Source organism: Armigeres subalbatus, chromosome 1 (genome assembly GCF_024139115.2).
Source record: "Armigeres subalbatus isolate Guangzhou_Male chromosome 1, GZ_Asu_2, whole genome shotgun sequence".
Taxonomy (NCBI): domain Eukaryota; kingdom Metazoa; phylum Arthropoda; class Insecta; order Diptera; family Culicidae; genus Armigeres; species Armigeres subalbatus.
Window position 1 is genome coordinate 210,813,374 of NC_085139.1, and position 21,335 is coordinate 210,834,708.

A 21,335-nucleotide genomic window follows, 5' to 3' on the forward strand; every position below is an offset into this window, starting at 1 on the left:
TTGAGAATCCAGCAGACGTTCTTTAGTGAGGAATATCAGCCACACAGCAGGAGTACCAGCCACTCTGGTTCAACAGACCTGTTGGGTTTCTGGCCTGCAAATCCTTATGTCAGCGTTGAACAGATTGATCCAGCCTCTCTTAAAGAGCGGAAATCCTTAGCCCTGCCACTGCAAGTCACCACACCAAGCGAAATATTCTCGCTACGGTCGACACTATTTTCTCATGTTCGACTGGTGGCTTTATTGCGTCGATTTCGTCACAACTCGCAAAGAGCGAACTAAACCTCCAGGAAACTTGGCTACATCAGCACGCAAGAATATGAAGCTCTACTGCAACTGGTTCACCTCTCCCAAGAAGAATGCTTTCCCCATGAAATTGTAAGTCTGTCCCGGGAGGATTAGGTGAAAGACTCCTCTATTTAGAATATCATCACTCAACCGCATACTACGAGATGGTATACTCCGCGTTGGCGGCCGGCTCCGGAATGCAACTGTTTCGCAAAATCTGTAGCATCTAATGATCATTGATCCACGCCATCCTCTTGCCCTGTTGGCAATCCGCCATTACCACGTAAAATTGCTTCTCTCCGGACAACAAGTCGTCATTCCAAGCGCCAGAGGAAGATTATGGATCCCCAACATACGAAACTTGGTGCGTAAAGTTCTCCACGTATGTGTCACCTGCTTCCGAGTGAGGCCACGATGTTTGAAACAGCTCATGGCCTAACTGCCACAAGAAAGGGTAACACTGGCATTGTCGTTTTGGATTACTGTTTCTGTTTTCCTCACCCTCACCCATGGAGTACTCCAGTAAAGTGGTTCGTTGCGGTATTCGTCTGCCTGGTAACGAAGCCAGTTCATATAGAATTAGTCTCCGATGTCACAACGGAGGCGTTTTCGACAGTCTAAAACGCTTCACCGCCCGGCTGAAACGACCGGTCCTTATAATGTGTGTAACAATGGCACGAATTTCGTTGGAGCAAAGCGGTAGCTTCGACAGCCATTGAACTTGTTCGAGCAGCAGCAATTCCAGAACGCCGTAACTTGCAATACCGCAAATGAAAGGATCGAATTTAAGTTCACCCAAGCAAGGTCGCCAAATTTTGGTGGTCTGTGCGAAGCCGTCGTGAAGTGTTTCAAGAAGGTCATCGGAACCCGGACGCTGTTGTACGATGAAATGCGAACCGAGCTCACGCAGATCGAAGCTGTTTTGAACCCCAGACCCCTCACTCCGCTCAGTAACGATCTTGGAGATTCCGAAGCGCTCACACCTCGGCATTTCCTGATACATCGTCCACTAACTGTCATCGCTGAACTCGATCTGAACAATATTCCAAGGAACCGAATCTACGTTTGGCAAAGGACGCAGGACTTTTCCCAGAAGCTGTGTGAAGCGTGGACTACATTGCATCTTTCTGACCTGCACAAACGAACAAAGTGGACACGTCAGCGTGACAACATTTCCGCTGCTGAAGTGGAGCTTGGGTCGAGTGACTGCCCCCACGCTGGTGTTGCGTCCGCCTTAGGTATAGCTGATGCGATACAGCGTTCCGTTAATCAGCCGCTGGATACCAGGCAGACGCTGTTTGAGCCGCACCTTCCGTTGGACAGTCGCTCGAGACGTTCCTACTCACCCTAAATGATGTCAGAAGGACAACAGTGCCCAGGCTGCACTGCCAGCTAAGCATGCAAGCCTTGGCTGGCGGCCTTTTGTCATCGGTCGATCCGTGAAAGCGTGAGAAGGGATCTTGTGGGGACCAGCGTCATATTGGACGCTCGTTCCTTGATGTGAACCAACCATTTTGCAGCCTGCAATTCAGACCTCATACGAAGAGTAAGCCATTTCTCAAAGGGTGTTAATATCGGTACCCCAATCAAAAGAGGCCTCATATTAAGTTTGAGAAATATATGAATAAAAAAACGACAGCTTCATTTCTGCTCAACAGCAATGGAGTATAAAGACCTGCAAAACACAATGAACACAGGTATACCGTTTTGACTCAAATTCCGAACATGTCTCATATTTCGAACACTGGAGTTTTAGCTCCCTAAAGCAAAATTTTCATTGATTTTAGACACGCAGGATCAAGATTATAAACGATTTCAATACCCTATGACGATTACAGTTGAAATGGCCATTGAAAAGAGTTCGGAATAACAGTCATGTTCGCGATTTTATTCAAAACGGTACTACAAAAGTTGAATATGGACACCGTGGTTCATCCCGAACAACAACAAACAAAGTCATTTACTATGAAACATCCCATACTTCAAATCTCCAAGGCTTTTTACCCCAAAGACTTGTCAGGAAGGATTTCCATTCAAGTTTGATTACACATCACTTGTGTTTTACGATTCCACTCCGTGCTTCGAGCATTTATTCAACCGAACCGAACGAGCACTCATAACTGCACGCACACTTGGCCCAAGCATCTAAACGAGAGCCGATTATGAACGGTTAATGATTCTGCTTCATAAATACGTTAATTAAAGAATCCCATCGTTTCCAAAAACATTATCGCTCCGGTTCAATCTCGCATCGCACGATGAGCTGATTGTGGCTGCAAGAGCAGAGTCACCGCGCGCGCAATATTCTTCGTCACGGAGCTCAGGATTGATTTATGAATTCTTTTCTTGGAAGTGCTCACTCTTTTGCGGGGTACGTGTTTGTGCTCAATAAGCGGCCAAAAATGATGGGTCTCGCCCGCGTTCGCCATGCTAGACGTATGTACCGGGATGAAATCACATAACCCATCAACTTCTAACCTTCTAACATGGGAGAGGTACGAATGTGCTTCCCATTCCGCGGCAATAGGAAGCGATACGGCGTAGAAGCATTTTGGAAGACCCAGTTATACGAGGTCTGGCAGAACAACCACACAAACATACCCACGGAGAGACTCTGCGGTTCGACTCGGTACGCCATTCAATTAAGCCTTAGTGGAAATTAACGAAACCAAATAAAAGTAAATTAAAACCCGACGTCTCCGCGGTGCCTTCCCCCGGCAATGGCGGCGACGAGCGGCATAAGACCATGGAAGGAGTGACTTTTTGGCTCCACCGACTCGGTTCGGTCGATGGATAAAAAAGAACAACATCGCCGAACCGAGATATGCGGGAGTCAGGAGTAAAACGATATATTTATGTGATCGCGATCGTAAATTAGACCGGCTCTTAGCATTTAGGCACGGTGTGATAGCGTGGCCGGGCTGGAAGCGATCCGGCTATCGGTCCCACATGCCAAGGGAATCTGGCTCGAAGTTTCTCTGGTAACCCCATCATCGACCGTAATGCGCGTATGAGTCAATATAGCTTGTCTTGCCAACACTTTTGGTTGGTTCATTTCGACAAAAAAAATAATAACAGCATATCGCGCCACAGAGGCTTATCCACGAGGAAAAATAATAAAGAAGATGAAATTACAGTTCCATTCCATCACAGAGTGAATCGAGCGTCAAAAAGTAGAACGTAGTTTGGAAGAACTTTTTTTTGCTTCACACTGCGGCCTAATAAATGCAGCTAGTAATCGACACGGCACCAAGCAATATGGCAACTGAAAGATTGAAAATCTTGGTAACATTAGAAATTTAGGGAACATTCATCAAGCTTGATTGCATCCATCGTGTAGTATTCACGTGTTTTCGATTGGAACCAGACGGGTTTATCAATTGGAACCAGACGGAGCGTATCAATCCAATAATACAAAGTCGGATGAGAAGAAGACAATGCTGAAACGTTGTTATTCAAATTCAAAACAGGTGCCTTGAGCATGGTTACATATAATTTATATTAAATTTAATTTATAATTAAATTATACAGAAACCATGACATGAGTCATGGTTACATTGTTTTACGAGCCTTGCTTTACATTGTTTACACAGTAATCTTCTCGCGGTTTTCAGCATAACATTCTGTATTTAATTATACAAGAGCTGAATGAGTATCATTGTTCTTGATCGTAAATTGTTGACCGATTTGGCTGAAATTTTGTTCAGAGCATCAGGGCATCAAATAGAACCGAATAAGAAGGCGGCCCATCAAAAGAAATTGAAAAATTGTTTTTTGAGCCACCCTAGTGAGAAGTGAAAACGAAAAGTAATATGTAGAATTGATAAGTGTTATTACTTTTATCCTCCCTTTTTCAATCTACTTTCTTCCATCTTCCATCTTCCTTCTTCCTTCTTTCTTCTTTCTTCTTCCTTCATCATTCTTCATTCTTCTTCCCTCTTTCTTCTTCATTTTTCCTTCTTCCTTTTTCTTTCTTCTTTTTCCTTCTTTTTTATACTTTTGTTTCCTTCATTTTTGCTTTTTTATTTTTCCTTTATATTTATTTTTAATCTTCCTGCATCCTTCTTCTTCTCTTCTCTTCTTTTGTGATCGTTATTCTTTCTCTTTTCTTTTTTCTAGTTCCTTATTATGTCTCTTCTCTTCTTTTATTTTCTTTCTGTCCTGCATCTCACACTAACTTTTCACTTCTCAACATCTCGCTTTTCACTTCCCAATTTTCATCTCTCACTTCTCATTTTTTTCTCACTTATCCCTCCTACTTCTCACTTTCTAACTATCACTTCTCACCTCTTACCACTCACTTCTGATTTCTTATTAATCACTTCTAACTACTCACTTCTCACTTGTTACTGCACACATCTCATTACTCAGTACACACTTTCTTTTCGCAGTACTCACTTTTATCTACAGTCAAATCACCACGAGTCGACGTTTTTTTTTTTTTTTTTGTGTCTTTATTAAAGAGACTTTCAGCCCGAGGCTGGCTCGTCTCCGATGAGTCGACGTTCTATGACTCGATATCTACTCAAAGAAACAAATTATTTCATACTAAAAAATATTTTCTGGGTTACTGTGATGGTCCGTCTAAAGAGCTTTCCAAGGTTTTTCTATTCCACGTCTCGATATTTCCATGAGCCGATGGTCCCTTCAATATCGACTCATGAAGGTTCTAATGTACCTGTGTTCTCACATCGAGCATCGCATTTATCACTTTTCTTTGTTCACTTTGTACATCTCACTTCTCACTTCTCTTAATAGAGAACCAAATTATTCGGCCAAATGATCTTACAATGGTGACTACTCAAACGACTTTGCAGAAAACAGATTTTTCTTTATCTTATAAATGATGATGTTTCTAGTTTCCACTAGCACTGCCGAGTGGTTGAATATCATATGGAGCTAACTTCTGTCACAAAGGCCAACAACTTTGAAGAGGAGACCAAATAAATATCTGATCCACACAGATTTTAAGATATTTAGCCAAACCACAGGGAAACAGATGGCTCACTCAACATGTGTTCTATCGTTTACCTTTTTAACGGTTGATTTAATTTTTTGTAGGTGATCGATCGGCCACCGATGGCGCTTCCATCGATTTTGCTTGAGTTTGACGTTTGCGCCCTACCGCCATCTGGTTGCCGCTTGGCCACAAACTGTGATTTTTGTATTGGACGACAATGTTTCCGTAACGATGATTTTGATTGCATTTTGTTCTAAGTAAGACGTCTGTTTCTCTGTGGCCAAACTATACAATCCTTATGTACTAACGCCGCCAGGCAGGGATTGAATCCGAAAGAGAATGAACAGTCTCTCACTTATCATCTCTGTACACATATGCGATATGTAGCATACCGCGAGAGACTTTTTTCGCCAGCTGTCATGATAGAGAACTGATTCGGGAGGCTATACCCCATGATGAATTTATTTTAGAAAGCTCCAAATGCGGGGAGCACTGGCTCTGATGATGCATTTCAACGTGTTCTAACTAGCTGTGCAATAGCCAGCACGAAATGAGCAAAAACAAAGCGAGAATCACCATTTGTCTGTGGGGGCTGCCTATCCGATTCTGTTTTATCGCACTTGTATACAAGTTTGATAAATTTGTTATCATGGCTTATTATTATTCGGAACAGTTTTTGCCTCCCTTTTATCGTTGCCCATTAGGGAAGATCCATAAAGTTCATTCATTTATTTAGTTAACATCTAAACAGATAACACTGAATCAACAATTTGACGCCACAATGCACGATTCGAGGCCGCATCTCTCCATCCTCGGATACGCCCCACGCTCGCCAAGTCGTTCTGCACCTGGTCTGCCCATCTCGCTCGCTGCGCTCCACGCCGTCTCGTACCTGCCGGATCGGAAGCGAACACCATCTTTGCAGGGTTACTGTCCGGCATTCTTGCAACATGTCCTGCCCATCGTACCCTTCCGGCTTTAGCTACCTTCTGGATACTGGATTCGCCGTAGAGTTGGGCGAGCTCATGGTTCATTCTTCGCCGCCACACACCGTCTTTCTGCACACCGCCAAAGATGGTCCTAAGCACCCGTCTCTCGAATACTCCGAGTGCTTGCAAGTCCTCCTCGAGCATTGTCCATGTTTCATGTCCGTAGAGGACAACCGGTCTTATTAACGTCTTGTACATGACACATTTGGTGCGGTGGCGAATCTTTTTCGACCGCAGTTTCTCCTGGAGCCCGTAGTAGGCCCGACTTCCACAGATGATGCGCCTTCGTATTTCACGACTAACGTTGTTGTCAGCCGTTAGCAAGGATCCGAGGTAGACGAATTCCTCGACCACCTCGAAGGTATCCCCGTCTATCGTAACACTGCTTCCCAGGCGGGCCCTGTCGCGCTCGGTTCCGCCCATAAGCATGTACTTTGTCTTTGACGCATTCACCACCAGTCCAACTTTTGTTGCTTCACGTTTCAGGCGGGTGTACAGCTCTGCCACCTTTGCAAATGTTCGGCCGACAATGTCCATGTCATCCGCGAAGCAAATAAATTGACTGGATCTGTTGAAAATCGTACCCCGGCTGTTACACCCGGCTCTCCGCATGATACCTTCTAGCGCAATGTTGAACAACAGGCACGAAAGTCCATCACCTTGTCTTAGTCCCCGGCGCGATTCGAACGAACTGGAGTGTTCGCCCGAAATCTTCACACAGTTTTGCACACCATCCACCGTTGCTTTGATCAGTCTGGTAAGCTTCCCAGGGAAGCTGTTCTCGTCCATAATTTTCCATAGCTCTACGCGGTCTATACTATCGTATGCCGCCTTGAAATCAACGAACAGATGGTGCGTTGGGACCTGGTATTCACGGCATTTTTGAAGGATTTGCCGTACAGTAAAGATCTGGTCCGTTGTCGAGCGGCCGTCAACGAAGCCGGCTTGATAACTTCCCACGAACTCGTTCACTAATGGTGACAGACGACGGAAGATGATCTGGGATATCACTTTGTAGGCGGCATTAAGGATGGTGATCGCTCGAAAGTTCTCACACTCCAGTTTGTCGCCTTTCTTGTAAATGGGGCAAATAACCCCTTCCTTCCACTCCTCCGGTAGCTGTTCGGTTTCCCAGATTCTGACTATCAGTTTGTGCAGGCAAGTGGCCAGCTTTTCCGGGCCCATCTTGATGAGCTCAGCTCCGATACCATCCTTACCAGCGGCTTTGTTGGTCTTTAGCTGTTGAATGGCATCCTTAACTTCCCTCAAGGTGGGGGCTGGTTGGCTTCCATCGTCCGCTGAACTCACGTAGTCATCTCCTCCGCTGCCTTGACTTTCACTGCCTGTACTCTCAGCGCCATTCAGATGTTCCTCGTAGTGCTGCTTCCACCTTTCGATCACCACACGTTCGTCCGTCAAGATGCTCCATAAAGATCCATAAAGTACGTCACGCAAAAATCGGCGATTTTCGACCCCCCCCACCCCCCTTCGTCACACTTTTTTTTAATAAACCTCTAAAATTTTTGTATGGACCGTCACGCTGCTCTGAACCCCCCTCCCCCCTAGAGGCGTGACGTACTTTGTGGACGGCCCCTTATCTATTGAGAGCGATTTCTGCAAACCCTGCTGCCAGGCTGTTTAACTCCAAACTAAACTTGCCTCCATATTGATTTTAACTGCCATTGCAACTTTGTAAAGTCAACTTTCTAAATTTCGCTGATTTTGAGATATCTTACCTATCAAGTAATCTTCATCAATCAACGATTAACGTCGTTAACGTTAACTTTTCAATGATTTAACTTCAACGGCGTTGCGTTGAATTTTCGGCAAATAAACGTCAACGTAAACGATCAACGTTGAACTAACGTCAATCCCAACGTTGATCTCATCTTCGCTAAGGAGAGAAACTTTTCTGGGAGGCGTTGTCTTAGGGGCCGTACACTAATTACGTAAGCACTTAATGGGGGAGGGGGGGTCGGCCATATTCTTACACTCCATATAAATAAAAATAGATTTGTGTGGGAAAAATCATACATGAGGGGAGGGTTGAAAAACCCAGAAAAATTGCTTACGTAATTAGTGTACGGCCCCTTAGTCAACGGGTATGTGAGTGAAAATTTCGTGTGCCACTCACGAGGCAAAAAGAACTTTTCTGTAATTGTTGACATATCGCTGCCAAAAAGATGGTATGTGGTATAGTAATGAAACTGACAGATTTCTTCATTCAGAAAAAAAATTAAATCTTTGAATACTGCAGACGTACTGAAACCCTGATTGCAATTAATCAACGGCTGAATCACCGCTAATCGTTAACGTTAATTAACGAGATTCGTTATCGTTACGTAGTTTGCGGTGAACGTTAAAGTTAACGTGAACGATTCAACGTAACGAAGTTAATCATTGATTAACGTTAACCACCTTGATCTTCATACAATAGCACTGCCAAGTGGTTGAATTCCAAAATAAACTTGCCTCCATCATAGTAAATAATTAGTTTTTACTACCTGAACAACATTGTTGAATACGACAACTTTCTAAATCTTGCAGATTTTAAAAAATCTGTTATCCGTTACGATGGTTTTGACCGCATGTGCAACTTTGTAGAAGACGGCAACTTTCTATATTTTGTAGATTTAAGATGTCTAACTAAACTGATATTCGCTATACACTAGTGCCACCTATCAGCCGTATTCCAATCTAAACTGGCCTTCATTACGATAGTATTGACCACCTGAGCAACTTTGTAGAAGACAACATCTAGGAGAGATCGACTATGATGGTGATATTTGATGTTATGGCTTCCAGGCTTGTTATGCTCAAAAACGGATTTTACGTTTTTATCCGACGTTTCGGTTACATATATTGTACCTTCTGCTTTCCTCTTTCTTGCTTCTACATTCCTCCTTTTTTCTTCCTTGTTCCTATTTCCTTTACCCTTCATTCTTCTTCGACCTTTGCTTGCTTCTTCATACATCTTCAGCCTTCAATTTGCAAAAAAAAAATGAGAGCTAACCGCGGTGGAGGTTGGTACTCGGATTCTGATGGCTTTTCCGCAAACGTGACCTTTAAGTGGTCTTGTTGTGTAGGGGTTATCACACCTATCTAATGAGTAGGAGGTTGGGGGTTCGAGTCCCTCCAAGACACGTGGATTCTTTTTCGCAAATTTCATATCAATTTGTCCATTTCGAAACATATGCTGTGCATATGCGGGGCCCTCCTTAGCCGTGCGGCAAGACGCGCGGCTACAAAGCAAGACCATGCTGAGGGTGGCTGGGTTCGATTCCCGGTGCCGGTCTAGGCAATTTTCGGATTGGAAATTGTCTCGACTTCCCTGGGCATAGAAGTATCATCGTGTTAGCCTCATGATATACGAATGCAAAAATGGTAACCTGGCTTAGAAACCTCGCAGTTAATAACTGTGGAAGTGCTTAATGAACACTATGCTGCGAGGCGGCTCTGTCCCAGTGTGGGGATGTAATGCCAATAAGAAGAAGAAGAAGATGCACAGTAGGGTGGCTCAAATTAGTATGGGAAAAACTTTTTTCAATTTTTTTGATGGGCCGCCCTATTATTCAGTTCTATTTGATGCCCTGATGCTCTGGACAAAATTTCAGTCAATTCGGTCAACGTTTGGGCGGTGCTAATCTCGTTGAAAGTTTATATGCAAAAATGTATGCAGAAACATCCAAAAACAGTGAATTGCAATTGGACGGCACAGCTTACGATGAAGAACTATGATACTCATTCAGATCTTGAAGAATTTAATACAGAATGTTATGCAGAAAACCGCGAGAAGATTAGAGTTTGCCCGGCTAAGTTATTAGCATTTCTGTGAAGTGGGGTTTGAGCAAATTTCGTTTCTTTTACCTTTGAAAAGGAATAAATTCACTCCTACAACACTCTAGTAAAATGCTAATATCTTTGCCTAATAAACTCTCTTCTTGCGGTTTTCAGCATAACATTCTGTATTTAATTCTACAAGAACTGAATGAGTATCATGGTTTTTGATCGTAAATTGTGCCGTCCAACTGCAAATCACTGTTTTTGGATGTTTCTGCATACATTTTTCCATATAAACTTCCAATGAGTTTAGCACCGCCCAAACGTTGACCGATTTGGCTGAAATTTTGTCCAGAGCATCAGGGCATCAAATAGAACCGAATAAAAGGGCGGCCCATCAAAAAAGATATTATATATAAAGCCAAGATATTTAACAAAAAATGGTTTTCGTACTTTCCGGGGTATGACCCTGCCTGCTTCGATACCCTGGAGCTCCACATATTTGTGGATGGAAGTGCACAAGCATACTCCGCCGCCGCTTACTTTCGAGTTAGAGATCGAGGGCAGATACGATGTGCTTTGGTCGCCTCCAAAACAAAGGTAGCTCCACTACAGCTTGTTTCCGTACCATGGCTGGAGTTACAAGCGGTCGTACTTGGCGCGCGGCTGCGTAAGACGATAGTGGATGATCATTAGGGTGGTTCAAAAAATTGATTTTGCTCCACAGTGCTCATCTGATTCTTTACCATGTTCTGATTGTCCTCTGAAAATTTGAGCTCATTTGGATTAAAACTGATTTAGCACAAGTCGTTTCAAGTTTGCATGCAAAATAGTATGGGGAAATTATTTGTTTCATTATACTGTTAATGACGCTTCCCCATCAAGCGCAGGTAAAAAGAAAACCTACATAGCTAAAAGAAATACTCAACAGCTTTCACTCAGTGAAAACCGCATCTCAATTAATCGTTCCAATAATTAGTAATCGAATTTAATCTATACCGTGGTTCTCTGGAGCTAATTGCATAACTCATCAACAGGCAACATTGCTGCTCGTGGCGCGAAAGATAGCACACACAAATTCAGGCTACTATGTTGCACTGCACATTTCAGTGATGCCCTTAAAGAAGTTTAACGATCATGACTAAAGATTCGCAACCTGTCTTAAAATCGATTACTAATTATTGGGGCGGTTAATCAACATGCGATTTTCGTTGGGTGAAAGCTGTTGAGTATCCCTTTTAGCGATGTAGGTTTTCTTTTAACCTGCGCTTAATGGGGAAACGTGATTAGCAGTATAATGAAAAAATAAATTTCCCCATACTAATTTGCATGCAAACTTGAAACGGCTTGTGCTAAATCAGTTTTAATCCAAATGAGCTCAAATTTTCAGAGGACACTCAGAACATGGTAAAGAAACAGATGAGCACTGTGGAGCAAAATCGATTTTTTGAACCACCCTAATGATCATTCTATTCAGATCAACCAAGCGTACTTTTGGAGCGATTCAACTACTGTTCTGTCATGGATCAAATCGGATACCCGTCGATATAGGCAGTACGTCGCCTTCAGAGTCAATGAGATCTTGAGCCTTTCAAAAAGAGATGAAAGGCGATGGTTGGGAACAAAAGTAAACGTCGCCGATGAAGCAACGAAATGGGGGGAAGGTCCGAACTGCAATCCCAATAGCAGATGGATGCGTGGTCCAGGTTTCCTATATGGCTCGGAGAATGATTGGCCGAAGGACATGTTTGAGGACATCGATGGAAACGAAGAAGAACTCCGACCTGCGTACGTTTGTAGTCATTTCCTGGCTGTTCCGCTTATTGATACGTCGCGATTCTCGAAATACGGACGGATGCTGTGGAGCATAGCATATGTCTACAAATTCTACGAGAAACTGCTGCAACGTAGCAAGCGAGCATCGTACAAAGAAAGTGGGAGTCTCAGCACTATTATCCGGATGAATTGGTTACGTTGAGGCACGATGCACAGGTTATTCCAGGAAACCAACAAGCACTGAGCCGAAGCAGTCCGCTGGTGAAGATTCCTCCAGTCCTGGACGAGGACGGACTGATGCGCGTTGATGGCCGTATTAGCGGAGCAGATTGCATGGTGTACGATGCCAAGTTTCCCATAATCCTGCCCAAGGAACATCCGATCACCAATCTGCTCTTGGATTGGTATCACCGAAAATTTCTTCACGCCAACAACGAAACGATCGTCAACGAAATTCGTCAAAAATTCTATATCCCGAAGTTGAGATCGTTGATTCGAACTGTGGCAAAACGAAAAAGATGAGCCAGCTGCCCCAGTATCGTATTACCCCCTTCATTCGACCCTTCACATTTGTAGGAATCGACTACTTCGGCCCGTACCTAGTGAAGATCGGTCGTAGCTCCGTAAAACGTTGTGTAGCTCCTTTTACGTGCCTAACGTTTCGGGCCATACACATGGAGGTAGTGCATACGTTGACATCCGATTCGTGTAAGAAGGCTGTCCGTCGTTTGATCGCTCGCAGGGGTGCACCGCAAGAAGTATACACAGATAACGGCACAAACTTCACCGGCGCTAGCAGGGAGCTAGAAAACGAGTTGCGAGACATCAATCGCGACGTTGGAAACACTTTCACGGACGCAAACACTAAATGGCGGTTCAACCCGCCATCCGCGCCCCATATGGGTGGATGCACGGAGCGGATGGTCCGATCCGTAATAACTGCACTCGGAACGCTGTCCGAATCGCGAAAGTAGGACGATGAATCATTTGTAACGTTATTAGCAGAAGCGGAACATATGGTGAATTCCCGACCCCTTACTTTCCTGCTTAGTGAGGAGCAGGAATCGTTAACTTCGAATCATTTCCTGATGCTCAGTTCAAGCGGAGTTCGGCAACCGGTCAAGGCACCGGTCGATGACAGCAAGACATTGAACAAGCTGGATGCTTTTTGGAAGCGATGTATCGTTGCCGTTTGCCTGTCATAACTCGACGGTCGAAGTGGTTTTATGATGTTGCACCAATCCAGGAAGGTACGTTGGTATTGGTAGCTGACGGGAACATTCGCAATCAATAGATACGTGGCCGGGTGAACCGAGCCTAAAACTTGATCCACTTAGTATTTGGCCGCACGAAATTGGATATTTATTTGTCAAAAAAGCACATAAAAGGTGATTCAGGTTTTTTATACAGGGAATTTAGTAAACTTTAAAGGAAAAAATATCGAAAAATTATTCATTGGCATTTCGGATGAATTCTCTGACTTTTCTCTCAATACCACTCGTTATTTTTTGCACAGTAGAACGGTCAACAGTTTTTCACACCACTTCTCCATATAAGATGGTTTTCTGATTGTTTTGCACCATTTCTCAAGTTTCCCTATGATAATTGCCTAAAATTTTTCGTTAGGACGAAAATTTGGGCATTTTGGTGGGTTGATTATTTTTTCAATAACATCATTATCATTCGATTCATACCATTGCATTACATCCCGTCTGTAATGGCAGCTTGCTAAGTCAGGCCAAATCGACACCGGATAGTCGTGTGCTTGAATGGATGGCAAAAATCGCTTCTGAAGATACTCCTCCTTATATTGGCCTATTTATGGTCGCTCCAGTGATGAAAACTTTAGTTTTCTTTCCACAACTGCAGATGCTTTGACATACCATCAATTTTTGAGCAATCTTGCTTGCAAAGACATATTTGAATTTTCCTGGGGCATTACCCTTCCGTTTGGAAAGAAAACTTGTGTCCCGGGAATTGAAAGTTAATTTTAATATTAATTTCATCGCCCATAAAAATACATCAATTGTATTTTGTCAGTACTTGCTCGACCAGCATTCTTGCGCGATGTTTGGCAACCAGGATCTGTTTCAGAGTCCCATTGGAACGCTTACTGACACCATACGACTTGAAACCTTCGCGCCGACAGATTATCTGATCTGTGCTGTACGGCGCAGTGAACCTTTTCGTTAAATCACGAAGGAAATCCCAGAATTGTTCCGAACTGCTCTACAGACTTTCACTTGTAGTTTCTGGTCGTATGTTCCACTTCTACGGTTGTTTTGTTCTACGCGATCCAGCAATAGTGTTTCCAGATAACGTCTGACAGTTTTTACAGTTAATTTTGGTTACTTTAGATATTTTGAAATCATTCCTCCTGACCATGTTGAATATCCAACGTGAGTGTGCAAAATTTGTTCCCACCTCTTGCGTTCCATTTTCGATAACTTTTGAACGTGAGCATCAATACTGATGAAACTTTCACCATAAATTAAACAAACCTTCCGCAACGATGTAATGTATTCTACTTCTCGGTACGGCCACCAGAGGCGCCGCAGTAATTGGAAAGAAACGGCCAAATACTAAGTGGATCGAGCTTTACCCGGGTAAAGATGGAGTCGTGCGTCAGGCGGACGTGCAAACTTCCTTCAGTTCCATCGAGTGAATTACCTGAGGTAAACAATATCATAAGATTAATTTCATGCTACTTTCCTTACCTTTCCTACGAGAACATGGTACTCTTCTCGCATGATTCTTTGATGAGAGTGCACAAACCCTGCCTCAAACTTCCGGTATCCTTCCACACTACGAGCATTCTTCATCGGACGGCCGGTATACGAGGAAATGAAGTTCAGCAAATAATCAATAACTTGACCGGTAGTAACAGTAGTCGGTATACTCTGAGTTCCTTGTGCGAAAAACGAAGGGCTGTACAAATCGTTGTATCCAATAATTTTATTCAATATTTTTTTTCCAGATAACTGCCTTGTACATTTGGTGTCGTTTTCGGTAATGCTTTAGCATAATTCGAAAGCTGACATCCGATTGGGTTTAGCTGACTGAGCTTCAATATTTTTGATTGCTGTTAGTAGTAACACAAAATGCAAAAATAGTTTTAACGATTATCTATTCAGAAAGTAATACAATTCTAATAATTGATCTATTTCACTGTTTGTTGTAATGCAAACTGTGACTAGCCCAAGAATACGCGCAGCAGCTGGAAGTGGCACTCCCAACGGAAGAGCAGCTAGGCGCAGCATCTCTTGAAGATGGCTGGAGAGATATTCGATCCGCCATTGGAAGCACCGCAACCGCTGCACTAGGCACGATGGCACCGGATCAGAGGAACGACTGGTATGACGGCGAATGTGAGCAGTTAGTTGAGGAGAAGAATGCAGCATGGGTGAGATTGCTGCAACACCGCACGAGGGCGAACGAGGCACGATACAAACGGGCGCGGAACAGACAAAACTCGATTTTCCGGAGGAAAAAGCGCCAGCAGGAAGATCGAGACCGTGAAGAGACGGAGGAACTGTACCGCGCTAAAAACGCACGAAAGTTCTATGAGAAGTTGAACCGTTCACGTAAGGGCCACGTGCCACAGCCCGATATGTGTAAGGACATAAACGGGAACCTTCTTACGAACGAGCGTGAGGTGATCCAAAGGTGGCGGCAGCACTACGAAGAGCTCCTGAATGGCGATATGGCAGACAACGGTGGCGGTATGGTAATGAACCTAGGAGCACGCGCGCAGGACATGCGACTTCCGGCTCCGAATCTCCAGGAAATCCAGGAGGAGATCGACCGGCTGAAAAACAACAAAGCCCCTGGAGTTGACCAACTACCAGGAGAGCTGTTTAAACACGGTGGTGAAGCACTGACTAGAGCGCTGCACTGGGTGATTACCAAGGTTTGGGAGGATGAGGTTCTGCCGCAGGAGTGGATGGAAGGTGTCGTGTGTCCCATCTACAAAAAGGGCGATAAGCTGGATTGTAGCAACTACCGCGCAATCACATTGCTGAACAAGGTACTCTCCCAAATTTTATGCTGTCGACTAACACCAATTGCAAGAGAGTTCGTGGGGAAGTACCAGGCGGGATTTATGGGTGAATGCTCTACCACAGACCAGGTGTTCGCCATACGTCATGTATTGCAGAAATGCCGCGAATACAACGTTTATCGACTTCAAAGCCGCATATGATACAATCGATCGGGACCAGCTATGGCAGCTAATGCACGAAAACGGATTTCCGGATAAACTGATACGGTTGATCAAGGCGACGATGGATCGGGTGATGTGCGTAGTTCGAGTTTCAGGGGCATTCTCGAGTCCCTTCGAAACGCATAGAGGGTTACGGCAAGGTGATGGTCTTTCGTGTCTGCTATTCAACATCGCTTTGGAGAGAGTAATACGAAGGGCAGGGATTGACACGAGTGGTACGATTTTCACGAAGTCCGTCCAGTTATTTGGTTTCGCCGACGACATTGATATCATGGCACGTAACTTTGAGAGGATGGAGGAAGCCTACATCAGACTGAAAAGCGCAGCTAAATGGATTGGACTAGTCATCAACACGTCGAAGACGAAGTACATGATAGGAAGAGGCTCAAGAGAGGTCAATATGAGCCACCCACCACGAGTTTCTATCGGTGGTGACGAAATCGAGGTGGTTGAAGAATTCGTGTACTTGGGCTCACTAGTGACCGCCGATAACGATACCAGCAGAGAAATTCGGAGACGCATAGTGGCTGGAAATCGTACGTACTCTGGACTCCGCAAGACGCTCCGATCGAATAGAGTTCGCCGCCGACAATGACAACTGACAATCTACAAAACGCTAATTAGACCGGTAGTCCTCTACGGACACGAGACCTGGACGATGCTCGTGGAGGATCAACGCGCACTGGGAGTTTTCGAAAGGAAAGTGCTGCGTACCATCTATGGTGGGGTGCAGATGGCGGACGGTACGTGGAGGAGGCGAATGAACCACGAGTTGCATCAGCTTTTGGGAGAACCATCCATCGTTCACACTGCGAAAATCGGAAGACTGCGGTGGGCCGGGCACGTAGCCAGAATGTCGGACAGTAATCCGGTGAAAATGGTTCTCGACAACGATCCAACGGGAACAAGAAGGCGAGGTGCACAGCGGGCAAGGTGGATCGATCAGGTGGAGGACGACTTGCGGACCCTCCGCAGACTGCGTGGTTGGCGAACTGCAGCCATGAACCGAGCTGAATGGAGAAGTCTTTTATGTGCAGCACAGGTCACTCCGGCCTTAGTCTGATGATAAATAATAAATACTATAGATGATCGATTTGTTTGTAAACATTGCCCTCAGATATTTTGACATCTCCCCGTTCGTTGGTAAGTCTATACGCCAGTAAAGGAAAAAACAAAAACTTCTCCTTCAGATATATTCTCGGCATCAACTAGGGATTCATCTTCTAGTATGTCCTCTGTAGGAGCATCGTCACTCAGCGGCCGGAATTGTCGCTGGTCGCTGGAAACCTCAATGCCAGTCCTTCGTATATTCTTACCAGCAGATTCATCTAGCAGATCAAGGCCATCCTCATCGAGATGTTCTTCGGCTTCGTATGATCTGTAAAATTTGAGCACTGATTAAACAATTATAGGGAAGGTGAAATTAAAAACCTACTCTTCAATCTGTGAATCCACCAACTGGATTTAAGTATTTACTCAACACTCTTGAAATTTATTCAACGATTCTGGTGAGCATCGACAACATAAACAAATACAAGACACGTTACTCAATATGACAGAAAATTAACTCATTTCTTTTTATTGAATAAAATAAATAAAATATGTGCATTTTTATGCAGGAAATGATTCTTCTTCCTAAATAAAGAGTTAATGTAATAAATGCATAGGGGAGGAGGTTCGGTTGTGGGCACCGTTCAGTTATAGGCACCCCTACGCATCTTTTGAGAGAATACAGATGCTGTCATTATGACTACCGTTATCAGTTTGCTATTGTAACATGATGTTTTGTGCTCAATATCAAACCGGATAGGGATCTCTACTTTGAACTAGGAACAAATCATATTTTTTTACAAAAACACAACACAAAAGTTTTTTTGCCTTATTTAAAGTGTCATAAATTGAAGTGATTTAATTCAAAAAGTGAGTTCTAATGCATATTTATACAGTAAATTTAATCTATTTTGAAGGTCAATGACGATTGCCATTAAAATTGTAGCCCGAAATTTGTTTTCTTCATTTTCCGAAAAGGCGGCGAAATTTGGTTGTGGGTACCCTTATTTTATTGACAAATAATTCAATATCGTTTTAGTTGTCCACTAACTTATTTCAAATTACGTTTTAATGATGTTTTTTATAATTATTTAGAAGTAATTGATTGAAATAATGAGTTTAATTCATATTTATGTTCTTTGGGTATGTCTAGTTATTATATCCACACTTTTTTGAACAAATCGTTGACTGATTTGCTTGCAACAAGTTGCATTCGCTGGGGATTCCTGTCCCATTGTTTCCTATTGTAAATTGGTCAGATTGGACTATGGGATCAAAATTTATGGCCAAAATATTGATTTTTGTAATGAACGAGAAAGGCACTATTAATGATAGGGTGATTAATCAGGATTTTTTGACTATGAGGTACATCAAAAAACGTATGAATGAAATGAAATATTGAAGCCCATTTACCTAAAGTGCTATTTTAGACCTTTCTTATGTGTTTTTTTTTTAAATATTTAACACTGCTAGGTGGATTGATCTGATTTTTTAGTGCCTCCTGGCTATTATAATGAATAAATTATTACTTTTCTTTGAACCTAGGTGGTTTCTATTCATGCTTATTTAATTTTAGCTGAGTGTTTAAAGGTTCCCACAACCGAACCACAAAATTGAAATGTCCAAAAATATCAAATTTGCAAAATTGTCAATATTTTTTTCAAATTCATCGGTTTAACTAACTAATCCAATTCAAACTAATTTTTTTGCTAGTAGTAAAGTTATTAGTCTAGCTTTTCATTGGTATACAAATGTCCAAACGGCATAAGATCAACTAGGGCCAAAGTTATGGATCAAACACAAAAGGGTGCCCACAACCGAACATGTTCCCCTATATATTAAATAGCATATCAACGACTAATATGGTTACTCAGGCTGTTGAAACAATTATCATAATATTTTAACATTTTACATTGAATTGGTTTTTTAACATGTAGTCGCGTATGAGAGAGTTGCTTTCTGAACTGCACTCTATTTTTGATTTTCAATAAAATACCCAATATGTAATCACGTGGTTTGATGCATCACAACCACAACAGACACATGATGCCATGGTCAGAACGGACTAGTAGGTGCGTAAGTACGGGAATAAATAATCAACAATTGCAAGACAAGCGATCAACCATGTGACCATGGTTTACGTGTAAATAATGAACAAATTTTCACTGTGTGAAGGACCTTTGTGAACAATAACTAGAATGTCCATCCGTCGATATTAAAACAACTGCCAGAGAAATTTAAACCACCGATCGCCAGGAAAAAATAGTTAGCTCTACTGATAGTGGGCTGATTTTTGTTGGGGTATTAATTAGTAGACTAGTGCGTTTAATAAATATTCTTGGATTTCGTTTGATTTATCGACCTGTTATTTGGTGCATCTGACAAATATAACAATTTTATTATGAAACTCGTAGTTTGATGGCGATATCGATATGCATACGAAGACCAGTCTGTGAATAGCGTCGTCCAAACGTTGATGTTTTTCGTTTCTGTGAAGTCATCTTCTCGTTTTACAACGATACAGAATCTAAGTTTCAAAACACTACAGAACTGCCTTAACAATTGAGAAAACAAAAAACATCCCATCCGTGACAATGCCACTCATCGTGGCATTGCCGTGACCAGGATTCGAACCTGGGTTACTACGGCCACAACGTAGGGTCCTAACCACTAGACGATCACGGCTATCTGGGATGATTCGGTTGTGGTTCGTCACCTTTCAATGTACTTTGACTTCTACCGCCACCGATGGTTGAGCCAAATCGATCGCTCGAAATAGCACAGTAGCACACTGTTCTCATATACAACTGAACTTTAATCTTCACAAAACCGGCGCCATTCAAACATCCCCTGACCGCAGCTCTGCCATTCACTTTTTATATAGGTGCCACAAGAGCGAAGCGACGATTAATTCAGCTATCTCAGGAATGGGAAGCATTGCCAAAAACACGTCCGTCACGATATATCAGCCGCGCAGGCAGGCCAGCCAGCAGACGTGGCGTCGGACGGTCAAAGGAGAAAGTATTTTTTCGTCTCTTCTCGTTCGCTTGCATTCGCCAAGTAGGTTCAACCAAAGCGGCCCCGGCGGTGAGCACCTCGGCGTCAACATTTGATCGAGATGCTGATGGTATGCCTACCTTGTGCAGTGCGGACCTGTTACCCACTTATGTATGTCCGCCACAACAATTAACAGTACTACAAAGATCTTTGGTCGATGTCAGTAAGTTAAAATCATGTTACTTTCAATCGAGTAGAAATTATATTCAAATTTCCAACTTTCAGGAAGCAGTCGTGGCCGAGCGGTTAAGGCGTCTGACTAGAAATCAGATTCCCTCTGGGAGCGTAGGTTCGAATCCTACCGACTGCGATGAAAAGTTTTTTTTATTGCTCTAGTCAATCAATCGGTTCAACTTGAATACCATAATAGCTGCAGCGCAATCAATCAGTCAGCCTTGTGCCCACTATCTGACACCTACAATGTTATAAGACAACAACGCGATAAGACGAAAGAATGTGTGGCGGGGCACATACAGGTGGCGCCACTGGTCTGGTGCGTGTTCAAAAGCGTATCACCTTAATCTCGTTTCCCTCGAGATGTATATTATTGTTATTTGTTTTTGGCTTTCGAGGCGGTGAAAATGTGTTTTGGCAGCAAAGTAGGTAGAGACTTGCCATCGCTTCGGGTGGTCGTCGCCAGCGTCGTCGTCGTCGTCGTTGAAACGAGGTAACAGCGTTGATAGCGCACCATAAGGAATGTGAATTATTTTCATCGGTGTCGTACTTGTACTACCTACATACCTAGTCGAAATGTTGCCCATCAGCACTCAGCAGCAGGGAAAGATTATCGCGTCGCGTCCGAATGGTTGTTCTTTCCTCAGCTTTTTTCGCTTCGCGGATGGGATAACAGCAGGGAAAATCGTATCTAAAGTGACAGAGTGAGAAACGAGTTGGCAACCCAACAAAAACCATTTAGCTCAATTTTAACATTGAAGTTGGGCATGATGCGATAGATGCGTAAGATGTTTAGTGGATAATAGTAAAACATTAATTGAACAGAAATATAGCATGCCTATAGTTGACAAAGTATACCGCGTTCGATTAACACTATCATCCTTATTTGCTATGATGCATTTTTACATTTCAATTATTTTGAACTTTAATAATTAACCTGCAGAGTATGATCTGTTGAATAATTATGGACCTGTTTAATGGAATAACTCCGTTGAATGCTTTCCCTATATGAAAAAGAGCAACCCCAGTCAAATAAACT

General features: G+C 43.2%; 2 non-coding genes across 2 annotated transcripts; one reads left to right on the plus strand and one right to left on the minus strand.

Annotated features, from left to right (window-relative positions):
- Positions 1 to 19,678: 19,678 nt before the first annotated feature.
- Trnah-gug (transfer RNA histidin (anticodon GUG)) lies at positions 19,679 to 19,750 on the minus strand. Its single transcript has one exon. It is a non-coding gene; the product is annotated as a tRNA-His (tRNA).
- Positions 19,751 to 20,350: 600 nt separating this feature from the next.
- Trnas-aga (transfer RNA serine (anticodon AGA)) lies at positions 20,351 to 20,432 on the plus strand. Its single transcript has one exon. It is a non-coding gene; the product is annotated as a tRNA-Ser (tRNA).
- The last annotated feature ends 903 nt before the right edge of the window (positions 20,433 to 21,335 follow it).